Source organism: Platichthys flesus, chromosome 24 (assembly GCF_949316205.1).
Source record: "Platichthys flesus chromosome 24, fPlaFle2.1, whole genome shotgun sequence".
NCBI classification, from domain to species: domain Eukaryota; kingdom Metazoa; phylum Chordata; class Actinopteri; order Pleuronectiformes; family Pleuronectidae; genus Platichthys; species Platichthys flesus.
Window position 1 is genome coordinate 8,792,411 of NC_084968.1, and position 22,021 is coordinate 8,814,431.

Below are 22,021 nucleotides of genomic sequence, written 5' to 3' on the forward strand. Positions count from 1 at the left end.
TCTAATCGCAGTGGTCGCTATACCCGGCGGTTTGAATAAACATATATATTTATCTCATTTGTGTGCATTTAAAGCCTTTTGGAACTATTGTCTGGATTTCCATAAACTCGTTCCTCACCGAGATTAATCTGCAAATCCCCGAATAATGATATTATGTGGAGCCTGCTGTCGTAGCAACACCTAGAACGCGAGGCGCCACCTGGACACGTCTCCGCAGTCGCTGGAATTAAATTCTCCGAGTTTTGACTCGTTTTCCCAAGTGACCTGAAACACGAGCTGATATGAATCACATGCAAGGCGGTCTCTCACTTTGGTTTTATTGCTCTCTCTTGCTTTACGTCTCTTTTAAAAAATACATGATGCAACTTGTTTCGTTTTCTAGGCTTTGGTTGGTTGATGCCATTTCTAAATGATGAGATTAGCATGTCGGAAAACGATCGTGATTGATGCGAGCTTTAATTTGAATTTGTTCTTTTTTCTCGATGACTAATTGTCTCATGAACATCGTGAACATCACCATCCGTGTCCACTGAGCCCTCGATTACAGCGTCTGTCTGACAGACTTTAGAGGACGGGGCGAGTTGTTCAGTCTCACTCGGGGGACACACTTGGCCTTTCCGGTAAAAATAGGCCACTAATGGAAGCCGTGGCCCCTTGTTTCCCCCCCACTCTGCACTCTGAATGCAGCCTGTCCGAGGCATTTATGGTCATTACTGCTCCGGGTGCCAGACGGATCGGCGGGGTCGGCGGCTCCCGGGCGCAGACAGAGCACTGAGTGTTTGCCTGAGTCTTGTTTACAGCCGAACACGATGCCACCTCCCTGTGAAGTTCAGGCACAGCAGGTGTCCGCGATCGCCCGAAATGAGACCCCTCTTGCCCCCCCGAGCCCATCTGCGTCCCCCGCTCTGCCTTTCTTCTGCTTCCTCTCGATGTTTATGAACCTCTGAGGACGGTTTATAAAAAATTCATTGGCTCGCCGGGGCAACAGGCAATGTTGTATATTACTTTTTTCCCCCCTCTGATGCCATCACACCGCCCGTTCGTCATGTGTGCGAGCGAGCTACAGAGGGGAGAGCAGAGGTGGTGCCAGAGGGAAGGCAGAGTGTCGCTGGTGAATCATTACCCGCACTTTATTAATATTCAAGTTTAGCTGTGATTCTCCGACACGACTGTGGCACGGTCTGGAAGCGGAATGCAAATTTGTTTTCTCATCTTCCCCGGCCTTGGAAGTCAGAGCGGCTGCCAGGAACCTCAAGAAGTTTTCTCCCTCCGCTAGCGTCGTGATAACAAGAGGTTCAAGTGATTGGTCCACATCATCACTGAGGTGCTAGTTTGAAACCGTCTCGAAACGTTGACTTCTCTTAAACCACCGTAAGGGACATCTCAGGGTGTGGGAGAACGTTTTGACACTTAACAAGTCATTTAGGAAGATAATTTTCAATAACAGGGAGGGGAAAAAAAATAACTTTAAGTCAGGATTCGATACGGACGACTTGAGTGATTTTACAGCGCTGGGAGCTTATGAGAGAAATTACGATGCGATAGTGTTATCTGATGTAACGCATTAGAAAGACACTGGATGTTACATTCTTCTTTCCACTATGCGCCGTCATCGGTTGAACAGTGGTGGGGTAGTTCATGAATGAGTGAGTATCGCAATCCAAGGAGGTCGAATAAGGAGGGAGTAAAAAGAAAAGAGCTGGAAGCCGAGAGGCAGACGTCTACAGAGGACATACCAACTCCACTTATGAAATTCAATCAAACACGCAGACGTCTTGTACACGAGCAGGATTACGGGAGCGCTGCTTCATTTTGCCGCGCACGGCCGACAGACAAGGGCAATAATCATGGTGGCTTGATAGAGCGGACTTTTATCAGCTCATTTTAATCTCAAGTCCACTGGTATTCCAGTCAGAGGCCGATTCGAATATATTCTTAGACAATGCTATCCATATCCGTTCCCTTACAAATCCCCCCCTTGCATTAATTCATCCCATACAGTCCACAAGATTAATGGCGGGCCAGGGCGCGAGGTGATAAAGCCGGCGGAATGCATTGTCCCCCTGGCCACCGGCACAGAGCCTGTAATTTGTATGGCGCTCAATAGCAGCGCACAATGGTCATTGTTAAGGCAGATCAAATTGCGTAGACCCGAGTGTGATGATTAGTTTGAGGGATCAAGTGCGTTCGCTGGTATAAACCCAATAAGAGCATTAAGTCCTGTAAGCACTCAAAGACGGGGGGGCCGGGTCCTGGCTTCAGCGCTGAGGGGAGGGACGCTTTGGGCGATTTCAGCTCACCCAATCAATGAATGACTTAAATATGAGAATGATATTATTAGTGTACTTAAGAGGAGCGCGTAGGCCAATCTTCATATTTACCAAGCACGCATAGGAGAGATATGTTGATCCCCTCCTCTGATAAAAAGAATGCCAATAAGCACATTTCCCAAAATGTCAAAATGCTCCTCGACTTCTCAGGATCAGAATTTGTTTTAATTGCTTTGATTTCTTGTTTTTGCCTCTCGGACAAGTCGTGTGTTTTTGTCAATAACTGCCAATGTGGTGTGAGATTAGCATTTCTTTATCATCGAGAAAAAGATTCTGCATTTTTCTTCTACATTCCGGCACCATAAGCCGGGCGACTTTGACACCCATGTGTCGCACGTCTCCAGTCGCTCCCATGCAGCAGCGCTAGTTTCACAGTTCCTCCCTCTGGGCCTGTGCGAGGGGGTTACTTCCACCAGCACAGCCACCAGATGTAATGCACGCCCACGTCACACTGACTGGAAACAGTGTTCCTCCAACGCGCCTCGCCAGGACGGCTTGTCACCGAGCTGCTGCGGCAAGCAAGAAGTGGGTTGGTTGCACAAAGTTGTTGAGCGAGAAGGAGACTAACTTTCCTGCGTGTGTGTGTGAGTCTGTTTGTGTGTGTTTGTGTTTGTCGGTGCATTCAGACAGGGGTTCTTCTCGGCCAGGTCAGAGTTCTCTTGTGTTTAACCCTCTGCCCTTTCCCTACTTAATGGTTTCCCTTCAGATGTAACCTCCCCCTCTCTCTCTCTCTCCTTCTCTCATGCACACATCCTCTCTCTCTCTCTCTCTCTCTCTCTCTCTCTCTCTCAGATGCTGAAGCTTTCATAACTCTCTCCGCCCGGTCACACACACTGACACAGACACACACACACACATCAGGCCTTATCTAAAGATTTTCTCTAGAGTTGAAGTTCGGTTTGAAGGACACTCGGAAAGGAAGTGTTATCAAATCGTTTTCTCATCTACGTGCCGCAAAGAGCCGGCTGGGTTGTGCGTCATTGCTGCAGGACTTGTGTGTACATGCAAATGATGGCATGAAGGGGAGGGAAAAGATGAAACATTTGGATTTAACAGTGAGCGGATGCTTCGACCTACATGGTATAGAAGCGTTGAGGGAAGCTGGTGTATATGTATTTGCATGCATAATTTCCCCCCGCCATGTGTGTGTTCTAAAACGTTACGATTCAAGGTGTGTTAACCTCAGAAAACAAGCCAAACCAGTCTGCAATGGAATTTCCAAAAGCATGAAAACGTCCACATGTACATGGTTCCTCTGTCGGGCCGCTCCACTCTGAGATAAACAGAAAATGTCCCCTGAAGGTAGAGTAGCAGATGAATAGTTTGTGAGGTAGCTCACAGGCAGAAAACAATCGCACATTCAGACCACGCCGACAAAAAAAAAAAAACGTATTCATGTTGGAGGAGAAAAAGAAAAGAGAGAAAAAAGAGATCTGCTGTAAAGCCACGGAATACAATTCATCTCGTCGCGGTCCCTGCGAGGAGCGTGTAATCGCAATGACACACTGGTGTAATCCATTTAAAACACTTTGGCTCAGGCCCCGGCCGCTTTGACTTCCCCTGCAGGCCCGTGGCCGTCATCTTCATTTCGGCTTCGACTCGCTGGCTGCCTGTAATTAGCGAAACCGTGTGAGCCGCCTTGTCGTCCACCTGCCCAGCTGCCAGGCGAGCATCCTGTCCCGGATGCATTACATGACTGGCAAGAGCGTGGAGGGGGAAAATACAAAAAAAAACAAAAAAAACACCAAAAGATAATAACCTGCTTGTCTGAGGCAGAGGAGGGTGGGGGGCGGGGGGGGGGGGGAGTGCAGGCTTATTCGCTTGTGCACAGACATGTAATCTGTCTCGAGAGGTGCTCTCTCCCTCCCTCCCTCTCTCTCTCTCTCTCTCTCTCTCTCTCTCTCTCTCTCTCTCCTGGCGCCTCTGCACTTCGACTTTTCGGAGGCAGGGCGGACCCACCCAGCCTGACTCGGCAATGAGCTCAGAGTAATGGTGTCACCGGAGCGCTGAATCTCATTGAGGGTTGCCTGAGCAAACATTATCTCACGCTGAACCATCGCAGGAGTGTCTGCAGGGAGGGAAAAAAAAGGGGGGGGGGGCTGTGAGTTATCGCACAGCGAGTTTTAATCTCACGGGGGGGGGAAATGCACAGTTTCCTTTTAATGCACCGGGACCAGAGGGCCACCCGGGTCCATTCTGCATTCTGCCTCTCCGTGCAGGATCTGGGGCTAATTGAACTAATTACGCACTCGGAGGAACCAAATTAAACATCTTGTTGGCATTAAACTGCGGATGATTTATACTCACCTATAAACTTTGCCCAGGACCGCTGCCCACCACCAGTGTGTTTATGCATCGTTGGTTTAATTATGACTATGAATATTATTTGTTAATGGCCATTGTAAGAGGGTCTGGAGACTCTGTTGAGAAAATATCCAGTGTGACGAAGAGAGGGAGGGATGATAAATAGTGGTTTCACCCGCGGCAGCATTTCTGGTGAATGACCTTTAATGGAGCGGGCAAAAGAGCTGCATATGAATGCGTCGGCAGCCGTGGCTTTAAATAATGATTGTTTTCATTATCAATTACTCTAACAAAATGTTGTTGATTAATTATCTAGACTTTGATTCCTGAAGTAAAAAATTGATCAAAAGACAAAAGTGACAACAGCGATTTGCCTCGTTTCTTTTTCTTATCCTTCATGGATTTCATTTATCAATCAACTAAAAATGTACACGAGCAATTTTGACAATATGTCAACTACTGGAAATGGGAACTGGAAAAAAATTGAATTGCACCACAGCCTACACGCTTGCCTAAAGTCGCTTTCCTTCTGAAACTGTAAAAGCTGGATTCGACACCGCACTTCCCTTGGAGCCTAAATAATACACAGGCTAAGTGTGAAGTCGATAAGATGAGCTGTTCTTGAGCTATGCCTTCCATATACAGACAGGCAGAGCTTTCTGGAGACATAGAAAGGTATGAATAGAGAAATACAGCTAAAAAGGTGATAGACGCAATCCTTTAATAACATAATCATGTGATTTATGGTCTTTCGGTTGTACAGGATGCGCCAGTTGGCAGGGCGATCAAATGCAGGACTACTGTATACCAGTTTTTAATTGCATGAACAAAATGGGGGAAGCCATGCATGAGGAGATGTGCTGCACTGGATTATCTTCACACCTCGAGCACAGGGCTAATAGGGTCAGGCATTAGTGGCCACATTTCTCTCATGTTTCCTCTTTTTCTTTTCCTGATAAAGTCAAAACTTTAAATCGCTCTGCAGTCCAACAGTGAAACTTTCTAGGTCCAAAATCACAATTCAGCCATGTGGAAGGATCCTGTATTCTGGTGAGCCGTGATCGGCTGGGTCCACTCTCAAAGAATTCGCTGTTATCATGCAAGCAATAACGTTAGCTCTTTTTTCTTCTCTGTCAGAGAACATCGCATTCCCCAAGTCAACAGTTCAATCTCACCTTGCCTCGCCCACCTCTCTCTCCGATTCATTCCGGGGCCCCCTAGATGGATCGGCTCTCCCTCAATCCATGCTTCCTCTGCGCCTCCTCAGACGGCGAGATTGATTTGTCTACAGGACGCCTCTGACCTTTGATATGATCCGATAAGGGACGCATGGCCCCTAACCGAATTATACAATCAAAGGGGGGGGCGCATTAGGGGCGAGATGAGGGTGTTTCCCTTTCCCCTCGGAGCATGCCTCTGCCTTTTTCCACGATGTTTAGATCCACTGTCCATCTCGTGCCCGCCCGGATCAGACGCCCAGGGGGAAACAGAAGATGTATTTTCAAATTGCACTTTGCCTAAAGGCTCTTTGGACCAAATTTAATTTTCACCTTCCATCGATTTTCCCCCCTAACTCCCGACTCAATGGATCCTAATGTTATCTGTTTCCGTGCTGTGCAGGAATACAAGGGAGAGTTTGCTATGTTCTGTACTGCATGTCCGAGGACACTGTATCCAATATGTCCTCCTGGTTGTGTATGGTGGAGAAACGGCCATTCATTTTCTACAATATGGTATATTGCCAAAATCAATTGACTGTACTTTATTCTCCAGTTCTACTTTTCAGTGTTTGTTTGAGAGACATACTTTCTATTTACGTATCTCCCACTTGATTTATTTTAGTTTTTTTTTCAACCACTAAAGCCCAGACACAGCTAATGGGAACAGTGGACTTTGAAGCCTTCTGTTGTGATATCTTGACACTTGTTCTTCTAAAAATACACCAGGCGGCGGCAAGGAATAGCAGGCGCTGTCTTAGCCGGAGCTGATTGCAATTATGGGCAAATGAGTTCAATCCGGAGGTGGACACATACATGAGTTGTCCAGGTTAAAACAAGAAACTGGTTGTGCCTGTGATGCTATAGACAAGAGAGATTCAAGACGTGCAAAGCAGATCTAACACCAGATCCTCTGATTCTTAATTACAATTGAAGAGCCTCAGCTTCTGCCATTCGGCGAGTGGCGTCATGAGGGAAAGCCGCACGATGTGAAAACAGGGAAATGCTTATGATAACACATAAGTTGTGTTTCAGCCCTCTGCCTGCTTTGACATTTCCAGAAGTGCTGGGGTGTCAGGGCTGAGTGAATCTCCATGGCATCCTACCTTTAAAGACAGAAAGTTGACAGGCCAGACATAAGAAGGGATGGGTTTTGACAGATCCCACTCTTCTTTCATTGGAACATATGAAGGGGAAAACAAAGGGATGGGGATGGGGAGGAGGGAGGGAGAGAGGGGGTGGCTTCAAAGTGTGCGCCGGCACCATGGAGCACCAACAAATGGTGTGAAAACACACATCAACTTGCATGGATACACATGAGACCCAGTATCACAAGCCACGACACATAACCAGGCTTGTGTATGAACAGAGGAGAGGGGGTTTACAGGCGCACACACACATATACACACACACACACACTCTTTGGCAAGCCGGCATATCTTGGTACCATTTGATTGTTGTCTGGCAGAGATCTCAGGAAGCCGGGGTCTTACACAAACCCTACCGAGTATGGCTCTGTGCTGGGGAGCTGATCCCTCCCGAAAACCCTCATTGTTATTCTCTCATGATGCCCCGGGATCTGCCGTGCACCCCCTGCCAAACCTACAGCAGGGCTGAGTGGGAGGTGGGCGGGGGAGTGTGTGCTGTGTTTACGTGTGAGCTCTGCTGAGGGACTGGGCTAACTGTACACACAGGACTACAGATGGAAAACCATCCTCCAGCATTGCGCTGTGAGAAATTCCCATTATTTATTATTTTTTAAACCACGCAGTTATGTCTCTGTCGTTTCAGTTTGTCGACCAATCACGAGTCATTCTCAGCTGCCATTCGTCATCATCAAATAACTAATTAACACCAAATATGCCTGACGTACTTTGAGTGTGTATTTGGACTTGACCATGTCCAATCCATTAACACGGAGGAAGCAGGATTTACGACATATCATGCAACCAGCCTCCAATATTCGCCTTCACTTCTGGGGAGCTGTCATGTCCTCCATCTTAAGAATCTAGTGCTACCTACATTCTGCAGGGTCCTAATAAGCCTACAGTCTATAATTTGAATTTTACAGGCCTTTAAAGGTCTTAAATACATTAAAATATTTCATGTTAAGTCATAACTATGTTTAAGTCGCTCTTCCTCATTCATTTAACACAACTATGGATATATTTGGAAGGTTACACATTGATTCTGGGACTCCTGTTTGTAAATCATTCCTGGTCTGTTACACTGCACATTTTATAGTCCTCTCTCTCTCTCTCTCTCTCTCCTTCTACTCCATCGCCAACCCATATTCATCAGGGGGGCGTGATAAAAAGATTCCAACACGTACAATGTAATAGACTCCAGCACACTTCCAGGGGTGTCCACTTTCCACCGATATGTGGAGATTACAGCTCCTCTCCCACGGCCGCGCTCCCACTGAGCCTGTCGGGGGGGGGGGGGGGGTTTGATTTAAATGTCCGAGGTGGGGCTCGATCACAAAGTGTCCTCTTTCAGTCTGATCAAAGGGCGGCGAGGCCTCTGGGGGCCACGCCCGCCACGAATCTATGCGATGGACTCTCAACCTCCGCGGTATTTACGGCACGGAGCTCGGCGCCATTCCAATGAAATATGCATCACGCATCCACCCTGCTGTATCTCCCTCACTCATCTCCACCGGTTATGCAAAGTCAAGTCTCCCATGATCTTCGGAGAATCCACGCATAGATTTTAAATGGGTGTATTTAGTTTAAGTTTTGCAGCAGGATCCAGGGGATGTCTAAATTTACTGTGGCACCGCATATATTTTCGAAATTACAGTCAGACTGTACTTTCACTGACTGTAACACACTATTAATAAATAATACGCTGTGGATACTAGTCGCACTGATCTTACCACAATAGTTTGACTCTTTTATAGTTGATATTTTTTTGCTCCAGCTCCAGGACCTCAGAGAGTTTCCCTACAAAACCAAACAAAGACTTTACTCAAACTAAACCCCTTTTTAGACACAACTTGAATGCAGGGTACAGCCGCCTAACGCTCCGACTTGTCTGCTCTATTCTTTCCAGCATAAACAAAAAACCTCGGAGAGCTCATCGCGGTGACGGAAGCGAAAGTGGCGGCGGCGGCGGTGACCTCCAAGTGACTTCTGCAAGGCTCTGAGGTACGAATATAAACACAGTGGTTTGAATCTGAGGCTGCAGCAGCCGCGGGTGAAACCAAGCCAAGACTCCATCTGAAAGGTTCTTGAAAGGAGCTAGCCTTCCTCCTTCTTCTCATTACTGACCTGGAAAGACACTAAGAGAAAACTTTGCAACTGGAATGGAGTGGAATTATGAGCGTGCCTTGGAAAAGCGGAGAGCATGAATGCTAGCGTGAGGTCAGAGGCGGCTGATCTGACAACGAGTGCAACAAACTGCCACTCGAGTTCACTTCTCTCTTCGGGCTGCTCTCTTCTTTTTTTCCAAAGGCTTAGATTCGCTCTCCGCCTTCCCGTGGTCGAAGTCCCTTGGATGGCAACCGAGTAGGTCCAGATTGATTTCTCTTGTTCACGTTGGTTAGGAGCAGCGAGCATCGAGCTGCACAGAGTACCCTGGCTCCAGCTCGCCTGCATCATCCCTCTCTGTTTCCCTCTTCGCCGTATCCCAGTAGACCCTAATGCCGATACTCAACATACCAGTGCCCTCTGAAATCCTTCAGGGCGCCGATAGAGCGAGGGGGGGGGGGGGGGGGGGGTAATGCCACGGCGGTATGACAAGCCCCCCCACACCCCGGTGCTGTGCATGTGGCTTACAAGAAGGTCATGATGTAAGATCACGGTGGCATTTGCTGGAAACAGGCGCCGTGGCATTATCTGAGATGGTCCCGACGACACAGGAGAAGAAGAACTGCTTTGCTAACTATCTTGTACGAGTGGTGGGGAATGTGTGCAAGTAGAAGTGCAAAGAATACTCCAATTTGGTGTTTTTCATTGATCTTCCGATTGACCTCAAGCTGTAAGTTGTGTTTCCGTCTTGGTGCGTAGTTATTAGTTCAGGCAGTGATTCAGATTCAGGTCAGCGCATCCGTAACAATCCATCCTCCGTCCCTCTGACTTTTGTCAGAACCCATCGGCTCTGTGAGCTCCTGTCATGTCGGAGCAGAGAGAAGGCAGCGATCCTCTTTCTCTTTCTTTGTTTTTGTTTTGCCTGCCTTCACTTGCGCTTTTCTTTAGGGCAACAAAACAACAAAAACAGCGAGGCGAGCAGAGGACGAGGAGGAGGGAAACATCCGCCGCAGCCTTTTACTGCTCAGATGAATTACAAATCATGCATCGCTGAACCTGAGTTTGAACCCCGCCCCCCCCCCCCCCCCCCCCCTCTACCGTGAGAGGGAAGTTAGGTAACGGGGAGTTATGGAGTAGCGTGGACGACAGGCCTACGCTGGGACCACTTGGTCATGGGCTCAAGGTAATGACAGCCAGGCACGAGGCGAAGCAGCGTGTCACGCATACAGCTCACGTACACTCCTGCCAGCCATGCTAATGCACAGTACACTCAGCCGGGCCGACCGCAGACCCAACAGCCTATATTTTATTCAAATGCCGTGGCAATCTGTTACATATGTATATGTTAAAAATTAAATGGATTTTTTTTTCCGCGAGATTGCTTTGAATACGATGCTGACGCCTCGGTCGGCTGTCTGGTTTAGGAGGGGGATCAAATGACCTGATCCGACTGACATCATATCTGCTGCCGGGCATACACAAGCACGCAGGGCCACACAGGTCAAGCTGCACCGTAGATGTCTCGTGCAACAGAATCTGCAGTTGTTGTCCTGATATTTAAAGCGAGAGAAAAAGGATCTGTTTTTAAATTGTGAAACCAGCGTTAGCGAATGTTGGATAACGCAGTGGAACTGGGGCAATACTGAGGGACTTGACTGGATGTGCTCCTTTCTGCAGGATAATATGAAGCAAATATCAGAGCCCATCAGTTATCGTCGGATGGTGATTTCGTTTATTGGGGCAATGGCAAATAGTTAAGCAGAAATTGAACATCCAGGCTGAGACTCCGCCCTCTGTGACGTACAGTGTTCACAGCCCAAGTTTCTTTTATCACAAGTCCAACGGTTCTTCACACAAATAACGATACTTAACGATACTCTGTGTTTCAACTCGTGACGTCATTTTAGGCCAATCTCTGTGAACAGCTAACTGGCATAAACCGAAATCAGAAGGTTTGAGGCCCCAAAATCGTGTCCCTGCAGATTGTTTAAATATCAACATGCAAAATCAGTTTCTAGGATTTAATGTTGGGGTATGCCGTTTCTTATGTCGCTACCAGGAAACATTCGCTCATTTTGGATTGCCGGGGGAAAAAAGAAAATCTGAGTAAAAGCATCGCACAGTTCAAGGAGCACCTTTTTTTTTAAATGTTAGTCTCTTTCAGTGATAATTGCACAGGCTTGTCATTCCGGTAGAAAGTGCCGACCAGGCGAACCGAATCCAAGTGGCTAATTAAACATTTCTGTTGTACTTGTTTTTGTTTTGCCACACTTATCAAGGCTCCCCGCTGCTGGAGCTCGGCACCAGTGCGGATGCTCATCTATCAGGTGACACAAAAGAGAGAACTCAGCTGTGGTTACTCTCCTGCGGTAACTACCGTTCTAATCACTTGTTTTTTTTTATGGCCACTCGATACCAAATTAAGTGTCAACGTTATCTCGAGCTTTTCAGATAAAATATGACCGGAGATAAAAATGACAATAACGTCTCTTAATTGGAGAAAAACATGAGCGGTCTGCAAGTGGGTCCCCTCACATCAGGCTCAATATCACCGCTGTCTCAAGTAGAGGCCAAAAAGTTGTTGTTGGCAAATTAATGAGCAATCGGATTTATGACCGGAGCCGAGTGGCCGATGAATAAACGGCACAGGTGAGAGGGTTTCATCTGGAGCAGCGTTTTCTTTTTTAATCAACGCCCCGTGGACAAATCACTTATATTTAGAGTTGCGCTCTTGTGCTTTGACAGTTGCAGGGTTGTGTGTGTGGGGGGTGTCGAAGTGAATGCGGCTATTCATTCACTTTGCGTGTACAGGGTTTCGATTTCAAAATCTCCAAACATCGAGAGACATCTTTGCAGGAGAATACACACACACTGTCACGCCTGCGCATTTTTCGCAGACACGTGACGACACACGTGATCCGTGTCGTCACTGAATGAACCCCCAGTCTCAGAGAGTCTCTGTCCACGGAGGAAGGGAGGGTGGGGGGAGGGGGGGGGGGGGGGTACACTGGCACCCCTTATGAGCGAGCTCGGCAAAAGGGAGATGAGAAACTTTGGCAGCCGATGCATCAGCCGGCACAAAATGAAGCCCGCCTCATCCAAGAGCATTAAGACGCGGATAAATAAATAAAACATTGCCACCGTGAGAGGAGCGGCAATGTGACAGCGGGATAGTTTCTTATTTATGTTTTTTTTTTTCTCTCCTCCTGCTCTCATGTTGGCAGGCGCAGATATTTTTTTTATTTTGGGATGAATCGAAATTTCCCGAAAACGCCCGCGCCAGGTGTATCTAATTATCTGACAGCGCATCCTCATTGAGAATCGGCCCCCGGGAGTCGGCGGCTCGGCTCGCCAAGTCCTGGACCGCCATCAAGGCGTCCCCTCACCGTGAAATCACCGGCACTATGGAGCTGCTGCTTTTTCCCATATAGGTGTCCGGCTTTCATCCTTCTGCTGCGGAGGGGTCAATCTAGTTGCTCTATAATTCCTATCGGCCCCTTTTCATTATAAGTCACCATTTACTGGAAGTATAGTGATGTGGTTTCAATCTGGATCGACACATAGTGGCCAGCATGTCCCCTTGCAGGGAGACGCTCGGAGAAACATGCATTGCAAGAAAAAGATGTGAGTTCATCAGCTGCAGCTACAACAGCCCCTTGCCACCTCAGCCGTGTCCCGGTTATGTCACCTGGATGAAGTTTATCAAGCGTAATTACAGCTCGCTCCCGCCTGCTCTCCGGGGGGAGCTGCAGGCTGGCGGAGGGGAAAGTGGGTGTGTCGTCAACACAGTCGCACAAGAGCGAAACCCCGAGTTAATTAACGAGAGGGGGGAGATAGGCAGAAACGCCGGCTATCTGGCTGCCGGTGCAATCTGTGGCTCCCGGGGGTCGATGTAAAAAGCAGGCCCCGTTTCCTCTGCTGGGTCCCAGTGGCCCTTTCACAGTGGGGGGGGGGGGGGGGGGGCGTTCCTACCTGGGACTATAATCCTTGAAAGCTTTGCAAGAGAAATTCAGCGCCTGACAGCGAGCGATTCAAATCCACTCCCGTGCTCCAAAGCGTCGTTACACACTGGGAGTACTGGCCTGAAGGACGGCCGCGTCTTCAACATTTCCTTGCGTTTGCTTTTTTTTTTTTTGTTGTTGTTGTTAAGGCAGCCGTGCTGTGAAAAGGAGGCCGACGTGTATTTTGTCTTTTGTTTTTCTTCCTGCTGGATTTGATTATTTCCACATGAAGGCAGCCAACATTATATTTGCCTTCTTTATCCTCGATGCAGACTTTATTCAAGTCTGCGGTGTCCCTGTGTTCCTCAGCGCAGAAACACAAGCAGAGATAGATAGATAGATAGACAGATAGACATAAGGATGGAAGGACAGACCCATGGACAACATATGGGATGTTAATTCCAGCCTTAATGACGTAGAAAAGCCCAAATGAATCACCAGCTCACAGCACAAATAGCAGCTTGATATCGAAACACCATTGTTTTTCACCAGAACCAAAAATAGCTTGTGTGGTTCATTGAGTCTTGTAAACATGTTAACTTCTGAGTGGCCACCTATCACAGATCCCCCTGTCCTGCCCGCTTCCCACTCGGTTCCTCTTGAAATGCAACAGTGGCCTATCTCTCTCGCCCTGGCCTCCTGACTGGCAGACCGTGATGCTATTACCTCTCCTCCATGGTCATGCTCACTTAGCCCTCTGTCACTCCACACAGGCCAGGCGAAGAGGCATCTCCCCGGCACTGTGAGCTGCCCTCGCCCCTCATTTGTGAATTCTTGCTTTCTCCTCGGCTCTGGAGCACACAAACTTTTCAGTTCATTATCTCGCCTTTCACTTTTTTCGCCTGCAGGGTACGACTGCAGATCACAGTTAATTGGCTGTATATATGAATCACTTGTCAGAAGTGGTCTGATAAATACTCTTTAACACGGGGGGGGGGGGGGGGGGGGGGTGTTGTTTAAGCATGGGGATGTGGTAACTTCCAAAGACAACAGGCTGGGAGAGGCGAGAGGGGAGGGGGGAAGGACCTGTGGGGGACACGCCATTGAGCATGACGCGTGTCAATCACCAATTCGACGTCAAAAATATGTCAGATGACGGGAGCAAAATGGGTCAACTGGGTGAGTCAGAGCCCCCCCACCGTCTGCACGCGCACGCACGCACGCGCAACAAACATCCCTAACATCCTCCAGGAGCCAGAGACCCAACGTGAAACCAAACTTTCTCAGCACGTCCCAGAACCATTACGCACAGAATATCCAACACTGCCGAGACGGTTTGCGCGTCCCTGATCCACCATGAGAGGGTAGATGGGGGGTGCAGCGCAGCAAAGATGGCTCATGTGTGTGTGAGCGCAGTGTGTGTGTGTGTGTGGTTGTGTGTGCTATAAATGATGACGATAAAAACAAATTATGTAAATATCTGGCCGCCATCTGGAGCGGAGCGGCGAGCAGCAGACCGGTGCGCGCCGGGTGCCACATTATCCGGAACGCAGCTCGGAGATATGCAGAGATCTGCGCCCCGGGCACCGACTCACATCGCGGCACGACACACAACTTGGGAGCGGGAACCAAACCCGACACTTTAATACCACACATGCAAAAACCAGAGCAGCGCCAGCTTTGCGGCTGCAGATCACACAGTTAGAAGGTGCAGGGGATGGAAAAAAAGTCTATGCACTTACTATATACCACGGCGGTAGAATGCAAAGCCCCGGTAACTGTAATTAAAAATAGAAGAACGGGGACAAAATGAAGGATGCGTTTTTTTTTTATTATTAATTATCCTTACAATTGCTGCATGCATTGGATTAATTTATGATTTGTTTGTCTCATGCACTTACCGGAGCTGTCCGATATAAATTCCTTAGGAAATTCCAGAGGAGTCCCTTCCTTTCGTCCCTCAAAGTCAGAAAACAGCAATGCTTTTTTTTTTTTCTTTATTCCAAAAACAGGCCCCCGGTTGAAGCTGCAAGAGAGGAGAGACCAAAAAAAAACAGCCACAACAAATTCCGTTAGAACCCGGAGTCACCAAACCCCCGAAAAAGTGTTGACATAACTGTGCAGAGCAGCGAACAGCCCCCCCACCCCCTCCCCCCCACCAAAAAAAAAACGAAAGGAGGAAAGAAAGAAGTCGGAATGGACAATTGGTACCTGCTCTCTTTATCACTGTCGACAAAGACAATGAGAGCTGCAATAAGACGCGCAGGGAAACTGAGAGAGAGCTGAGCTTTTTTTCTTGGGAAACGCAGCCCCGGCGTGCAGGCGGATCACACCAGTGTGCGCACACACACTCACGCAGACGCATGCACTCACACACAAGCGCACACACGCGCACACACCGCTCCCGGCGACGGATGGAGAGAGAGAGAGAGGAGGGAGGAGAGAAGAGACATGGGGATGCTGCGCTCTGGGCTGCACTTCTCACTCCAGCCGCTGGGTGGCCAACAGGAGGAGCAGCTCAAACCGGGTGACGTCCCTCCCTCCCTTCAAAAAACAATTACAACCCAAATCAATACTTATTCTGATCATTAAACTATTAACAATAATAAAGTTTGAGCTATAATTGTTGATTATTTATTTCATGGCAACTCCATTGTAACTCACAATTTGATACTCTATAATAAAAATGGAGCCTCATTATTATGTCAATGTGATAACACGTCCTGGAGGCTATTTTGTACATTATAATTTTATGAGATATTCAACTTTTTACTCACCTTTAACCAGATGATGGACAAACATCTGAAAAATCCTAAATATGAATACATGGTTAAATTGTGCAGTGGTGTTTTCCAGAGTTATGAGCACTGTAGCTGTAGCATGTAGCATGTAGCGTGACAAATGCCTCATTTTAACTGAATGTAGGTTATAATCTAAATGGAATGCAGCCGTCATACATATCAGTTAATACATCGCTGTGACAAATTAAAATGTGGGATGTTAGCAGCTGTGGCTTGATGGGATGTTTACATTTTGACATTGGTGCTAATTAATGTGCGTTTGCAGTTGTACACCGGATTAACAGCCACCTCTGTTCCGTGAGCAGTGGAGTGCGGCGTGCACGGTGTCACGGAGCTGTTCATACCGGTTTCGACACAACTAAAGTCTGCACATGAAAAGGAGTTCACCTCAGGTGTAGAGATATGCAGAGTAAGCCTTTTTCACAGACGTGTCACAGTAGGAAAAAGAAACAAATAAGCGTTAAAATCCCCGGCACAGCAGTTCAGCTGCTTGTAAATAAAAACATTAAATATGGTTGATTCGGTCTCAGGGTCCTTGTGTTGCTCACTGTCACACTATCATGACTTTTACTGGAACATTGGACACGATGGAGTAAACATTAATGGTATGAGTAACACCTCTGCTTTTCCCCGATATGTGTCAAAGTGTGTGCCGTTAAAAAGTTCACTGGATCGGGTTTATGACTAAAAGCAATGAAGATTGTCGAGTTATGTGCAGAATGTGTTAAATACACAATATAACATACTCAGCATCTTGATCACAGACGGTATAAAAAGACACTTCTCTAATCTCTCTCGCTGCCATCTTGGAAATCAGCGATCGAGGGATGAAGCCGTGGTAGTAGCGTCCGGTTGATTCGCCAATTGGGAGTCGGTCTCAGCTGTCAATCAAAATCAATCAGCCCATCAGACAAGTAATTAACACCCCCCCAAAAAAGAACCTTTTAAATTACAGTCTATCGGTTAGATGATTACTACCCAAAATGACCTAAATCAACTTTGGGGAAAAGTTTATTTTGACATTTTAGTTTGGGTTATGTCCCATCCACTTTAATGGAGGTTGTGGGAACTTTGACCTTTACTGCAACCGGCCACCAGGAGGCGATCGAGACGCTTTGGCTCCATTTTTCTCGTGCTGTCACATCCTCCTTCCTTATATACAGTCTATGATCCGGACAAACACATGGATTATTCCGCAGAATTGGTTTCAGAAGTTTCACGGAACTGTTGATTCCTTTTTTTCTCCATCCATCTCCCAATCCATTGTGTGAACCGGAGCCCCCGATGATTGATTTCTGTGTGTGAGAAAACTTCAAACTTTCCAGAGGCTCCTCAGAAACGTCTCAAGTAGGCCGGCAGTGATTGTATGACACACTTTTGATGGTCAGCCAAAGGTAGAGATGACAAGGTGGTGCAGGGGTTAGTACAGGGGAAAAAAAGGTTGTTGGTTAGAATCCTGGCTCAGCCTTTACGTGTGGAGTATGCATGGCTCCTCCGTGTTTGCATGGGTTTTCTGCAGGCACTCCGGCTTCCTCCCACTGTCCAACCACATGCAGAGTGGGGTCAGGTTAATTGGTGACCCTTTATTGACTGGAGGTGTGAATGGGAGGGTGAATGGTAGTTTGTCTTTGTATGTCAGCCGTGTGATGGCGACCTGTTCAGGATGTGCCCCGCCTCTGATTCAATGTCAGACGGGATTGGCTCCAGGACCCCACGCGACCCTGAAGGGATAATGAATGGATGGATGGATGGATGCACTTCACCAGTTCAATGTGTGATACACATAAACTTCTACGACTGGGATATTGAAATATTAATGATATCCATCTCAAGGAGTGAAAAAAAGGAAACAGTCATTACAGACACGAGAAGAAATACAAATCTTATAATGTGGATGCAGAAAATATGTGATTTCTAATCGTTCATCACGTAATTAATTCTGAGAGATAAATTTAATCAACGGATTTGTTTACAGACACGTGAAAGAGCGAAGCTATGCATCAATTGGTAAAAAGTCTGAATGCAATCAAATTACCATTGGGAAACCATGTATTTCAGCACAATGTTCATAATGAGAGGAGCATCAGTGTTCAGGCTTTTGCATCAAGTCGACCTGGATTCGTTTTCCAGTCACACGTTCAGATCTCGAGCTGCTGTCTGGGGCTCCGACAAGGATCTTCATCAAACCACTCAGCCTTGTAGTCTATTTTGGAAACACGGCTCTGGCTGATGTGGTATCTCTTCTAATGATTTAACCAAACCTGGATTTTAATTTAGTTTGTGATCCTCTCAGACATCGCGCTTCATTCACAGTTAGTTTGTTCTTTTACTTTTTGGGATGTCTCATTTGAAATGCGCTGTGATTGAGACATTTTTGCTTCCCTTGGAAAGTGCTTTTGTTTCTATTTCTGAGAGAAATAATGTGATTCACACGCAGACACAATGCAGCCTGTTTTTAATAAGAGACATTTTTTTAATGAATTCTGCTCGCAACTGTTGGCATATGTCTAGTATCTGGGCTGCGGGGAGTGTTTGTCACCTCATCCAAAACAATAACTGCTCTAACTAGTCACAGTTGGCATTTAGAGTGTTCTCAAGTCATGGCAGTGACGGTCGCTGCTCCTGAACCAGACATATTCTGCCACATCATCCCCGGCAAAACCACATGCTTTGGGTTTTGTACAAATTAACCAAACGGGATGTAATGTCTTGCTTATTCAACTTTCCAGTGGCTGAGCCAGGCTCGCCGTTTCCCCTCTTTGCACTCAGCTAAAAAGGTTTCTGGCAAAACCTTTTATATTTAAGGGAGAGCCATGAGAGCCTTGCCAATCTTCTTATCTTACTGTTCCTCTATTGTACTAACATGGCCTTTTGCACCACTCTCGGGTCAGACATCCCATTCTTTACCTTCCTGAAGGAATACAAAAAAGCGAATGCTTATCCATAGCTGCTATGAACTAGTCTTGTTCTTATTATATCTTTAAGTTGAGCTGATTACGGTTATTGTCTGAAACAACCTTGCCGCAGAGATTATTAGCTGTAGCTCCATTTGTTGTGTTCCTCACGTCGTACAATTATAGAGCTTCCTCATTCAGACTGAGCCATTTCCAGGCGAATAAACACTCTCATGGCTTAAAAGCATGAAATACCCATGCGGGCTGTTGGTAATTGGTAAGCAAAGCTGTGTGAGGCGGGACTTCCAGTGCAGATAAATCTGACCTCTCAGGTGAAAAATTGGAAATTTGATAATTAACACCCTAAGGGAAAGAAAATATAGCATTCGCTGCAAGTCAGTTATCACACTCGACTCTGCTTGGATTTTGGATTTGGTCCAGGTTCGGAGCTGTGCAGAAATGTGCGGCGGTGCCTGGCGTGAGCTCGGTGCAGCCGGGCAAAACAGTTGGGCTTCCATTAATGTTTCACAGAGCTCAATTTGTACCTATAATTATGCCCTGATGGGGCAGCCCCTGAGCTCAAGAGCATCTGTCCACTGAGAGACGGGGCCCTCTAGGCTGAGTGAGAAACCGGATACCAGGCCCGGTGCTTCCCTCGTGGTAAACAAGGTCACGGGGATGATCCATCGACTCACTGGCACGGTCGGCGGACTGAACTTCCTCGCACGGCCTCCACCCATCCTCCTCCGTACAGCTGCCTCGAGGTGTGAGCCTCGGGTTGTTCTTTCAGCTGCAGGAGGACAGAGTCACAGTTTCTGCAGCCGTTTTCGGACATGACCTCCGGAGAATGTCCACAGGATGGGGTCTGGACTTTCTCCGGAGTTTGGGCCGTTTCGCCCACAGCTCTCTTTATATCTTTGGCCGCTTCGTCTTTGTGTTTTTGTCGTGTATTAGAAACATCATCAAAATGCCCCCCCGCTTGCACTGAATCCTGCGATCTCCTGCTGTTTTCTCACATTGGTTCCTCCAGGCATTCTGCAGGGGGCTGGCAAGAGAAACATTTGCAATCTCACATACAGACTTAGTTTTTCTGGAGTTAGGTGCATGTCTAAAACCTTCTCGATGTCCCGGAAAGGACTCTCATACTTTCCTCTAGGTCTGTGGGCTTGGCATTTGTGTCTCGGGTATCAGTGAGGATTGGGAAAGCATCACCCACTAATCTCCCACTTGTGCCAGTCGGAGCCTGCTGAGCCGAGCGTATTTCTATGCAAATGTGAGCGGCCCGGGCCAATTATTTTAAGTAACAGCACATTTCTTTAAAGAAGAGACAACTTGAAAGTTCCAGGAACATGATTGGTTCCCAAAAAAAGAAGTCACTTCATGCACAAACAATTTTTCAAGAAAATATAGGAACTCACTCGGTCGTGCACAGTGCTGTATATGCAAAATAGAGCGATAAGACGATAAACAGCGATAATCAATGAGCACGACTGACTAGGGAGCAGCTCGTAACTTACATATAGGAAGGATAAAGTAAAAATACTGGCAAAAAGGAAAAGGAGAAGGACAGGATGAATTTGTTATTTAGCTCCAGACGGATTTTGAGTCTTGGTAAAGGAGGTGCAGAGTCTCCACGAGTCGTCCGGGTGGCAATTGACCTGCACCGCCTCTGAAACGGCGGCGTAGTGACCAGGACGTTACCGAGCTGCGTGAGGTCAGTCTTCTCCCCCTTTTGATTGATGGCAGCTCACAGCCGGCGTTTGCTTCAACGCTGCCGTTTCCTGTCAAGGAGCTGGTGACCTATAAACACTTAGAGGCAGAAGGCAGCCCGAGTCAACTCGCTGTGGAAGAGTTGTGCTGGAGGTGGAGCCCGAAATCCTTAAACGGGACCCTGACGTGACTCCTGGGTTGATAAAGCGGTGCGTCCTGCGAGAAAAACCTTGAGGATGAAGACGATGATCGGGACGGAATTTAAAGAAGAGGTTTGAGACGCTCGTACGTTTTCCTAACCACTGATCCTCCCGGTTTTTCTTTTCCTCTTAGAAGAATAAGTTGCCCTTAGGTCTAGATTTCAGTTCTCAGGCTTCCTGCTCACTGTTCGTTGGGATGGATTCGGGCCAGGGAGAAAAAAAACATTTTAATATCACACTTAACTTCAAAATAACCTTGGAATTACACCGTTATGCCTCTGCCTTGCCTCATCTTCCTCACACACACCACTCTGCACTGTCTGGGGTGAAAGCAGTAAAGTCCTTATCTGGAATACTCTATTTCTCTTCAGTTACATGCATGAGAGTTTGCGAGTTTTACTTTGTGCACAGGGTCGGTGGAAGCAACCGTCTCACTTGTAACCAACAGGCGGATCACTCTCGTACGTAACGCTTGTCGGTGTCAGATCATCCGTCGGGTTTCGGGCAGCTGGCGCGACCTTTGTCTCTTGACCTTCTGTGGACGTGTTCGGGCGTATGTCTCGTGAATATTTCATTTCGCGAGAGCCCCGGTGCCACCTGTGGATTTACCATTGTGCGGATTCTTTTCGCTGTTTACCAGTTTCCCGATGAGAGGGCGGCATTGAGGGTGAAAGGAAAATCAATATTACTTACACATAACTATACCATGCTGCTTTGCACTCGACGGCTAAATGCTGTTACTTTGCATGCCGATGGCGAATTGCAGACAGTGCACAGCCCTCTCAGCATTTGCGATATCGACAAATCTGGGGGGACTCATATGAAGAAACTGGATTGTGAATGAATACATTATATATACATTTTGTGGGTTTAATTAAATACTCAGTTGTAAAATAACCCCTCTAACTTGACCATGCGATACAGACAGACACTAAAAACCATGGAACATCACTGAAACCCTCCTCGAATGAACGGAACGGGATTGCTTGGGAAAAATATATATACCTGGAAGTCGTCCAAGCGTGCAATATAAATAAAAGTTGAGTGGGCGAAGTTCTGCACAGTGCTGCTTTGTATCTGATATTCACATCGGCTCACACAGAAGTAGGGTGATATTTGTGAGTCACCGCATTATTCTGGGAGACAGGAATTGTTTGAAACGTTCTCTTGCTCATACCTGTTTCAAGAGACCGGCAGTTACGTGACTCCGCAGCACTTTAGCACCACTTGTGAGCCGCTGCCGGATTATAAGACAAAAGGGAATTTGCATTCTTCCCCCTGCTCCGTGCGTTCATTTGGCCGTTTCCAATAGAGCGCCTGTCAGAGTGCGGTGGGGTCCGATTTGCCCCGAAACCACTTTGGGAACGCGGCGC

At 47.3% G+C, this 22,021-nt stretch overlaps 1 protein-coding gene across 7 annotated transcripts in view; it reads right to left on the reverse strand.

Annotated features, from left to right (window-relative positions):
• The window catches only part of LOC133949997 (receptor-type tyrosine-protein phosphatase delta-like), a 333,770-nt gene extending 318,393 nt beyond the window's left edge, over positions 1–15,377 (reverse strand). For 3 of the 7 annotated variants that reach the window (XM_062384136.1, XM_062384133.1, XM_062384135.1), the window contains exons 1-3: positions 15,255–15,376; positions 14,945–15,069; positions 14,786–14,821 (exon numbers count right to left, since the gene is read on the reverse strand). The gene's annotated coding sequence lies outside the window, so the exon portion shown is untranslated. Of the gene's footprint in view, positions 1–14,785; positions 14,822–14,944; positions 15,070–15,254 lie in introns of all 7 variants that reach the window. The other 4 variants (XM_062384134.1, XM_062384131.1, XM_062384140.1 and 1 more) reach the window with 2 other exon arrangements.
• Positions 15,378–22,021: the final 6,644 nt, after the last annotated feature.